Here is a 1,229-nt window from a genome sequence, read left to right as displayed (position 1 = left end):
CTCTCTCTCTCTCTCTCTCTCTCTCTCTCTTCCTTCTGGCACTGTGGCATCATAAGTGATCAGCGATGCCGACAGCACGCGGGAACTCAATACTCCCTCGGGGATGCTTAAAAGGTGCTGAACATATGTCACTAACATGTCACAACAGATGTGTTTTGTCACGATAGTTGGAAGGACATTTCAGGAATACGTGGTCCATAGTCTCGTCCTACTCACTGCTAGCTCAACAGGACGGATCTGTCTGGCCAACTGATAATATTGTGGAAAAAACGGAGTTCGTAATAAATTTCTCTGCTTCGCCTTTCTAGAATTCTGTGATCCCGAGAAATTGTTGTTGTTGTTGTTGTTGTTGTTGTTGTTGATGATGCTGTTGTTGTTGTCGCTTTTGTTCTTGTTTTTGCTTTTGATGTTGTTTATGTTGTAGTAGTAGTTGTTGGTGTGGCGTATATGAATTGCGCAAAAAAGAAATAGTAAAAAAAAAAAAATCAATTAAATTGTATTGTCTCGCATTGTATTTCTGTTGAACTGTAATTACTTACCCTATGCTAATGTTATATAATATGAGTCATTCTGAAAGAGGGGCTTACAGTTACACGGGGAGAGATAGAAATTCTTTAGAAAGGACAAAATGCAAAAACATCAACAACAACAACAACAACAACAACAACAACAACAACAACAACAACAACAACAACAACAACAACAACAACAGCAAAAAACAACAAAACTGCACCACTTTGGATTCAATCCCCGAACATGTGCGTAGCGACAAAGCTCACTGGAACCGGTTCAACTTCTAACTCAATGTTAATGCTGAATTAGTAGTTAACAGACTAAAGGCAAAGTTACGACACATTGGCAACTTTCATACACAAATAAACAACTTGCGAATTTTTTTGGTAAACATATCGATGTCTGGCTTTCTAAGTTTTAGATAATGACAATATAATTTTTTTAATTGAATGAATAAGGAGATTAAGAATCTTTCTTTTTTTTAGGTACTCCAAAAACAGTGCTACCACAATGAGTTAAACTGAAGAATCAACCATTAAAACAATAATTTAACTAGCTAGTTTTTCTATACCTCTGTGAGTCTAAGTAGACTGCAAAGTTTTCATGAACACAATCTTTTTTTCTTTCTTGACTTTCCTCCCCTCCCCATACCCACACAAAACTTTGTTTACCCCCTTCCCATCCTTCTCCCAAACGTTGCCTACCTCCCCTTCCTC

At 37.5% G+C, this 1,229-nt stretch overlaps 1 protein-coding gene across 1 annotated transcript in view; it reads left to right on the top strand.

Annotated features, from left to right (window-relative positions):
- The window catches only part of LOC101847849, a 15,254-nt gene that overhangs the window by 898 nt on the left and 13,127 nt on the right, over positions 1 to 1,229 (top strand). The window lies entirely within an intron of this gene.

The sequence above is a fragment of the Aplysia californica genome, unplaced genomic scaffold (assembly GCF_000002075.1).
Source record: "Aplysia californica isolate F4 #8 unplaced genomic scaffold, AplCal3.0 scaffold01028, whole genome shotgun sequence".
In the NCBI taxonomy this organism is placed as follows: Eukaryota; Metazoa; Mollusca; class Gastropoda; order Aplysiida; family Aplysiidae; genus Aplysia; species Aplysia californica.
This window is presented reverse-complemented; position numbering and strand designations above follow the sequence as displayed.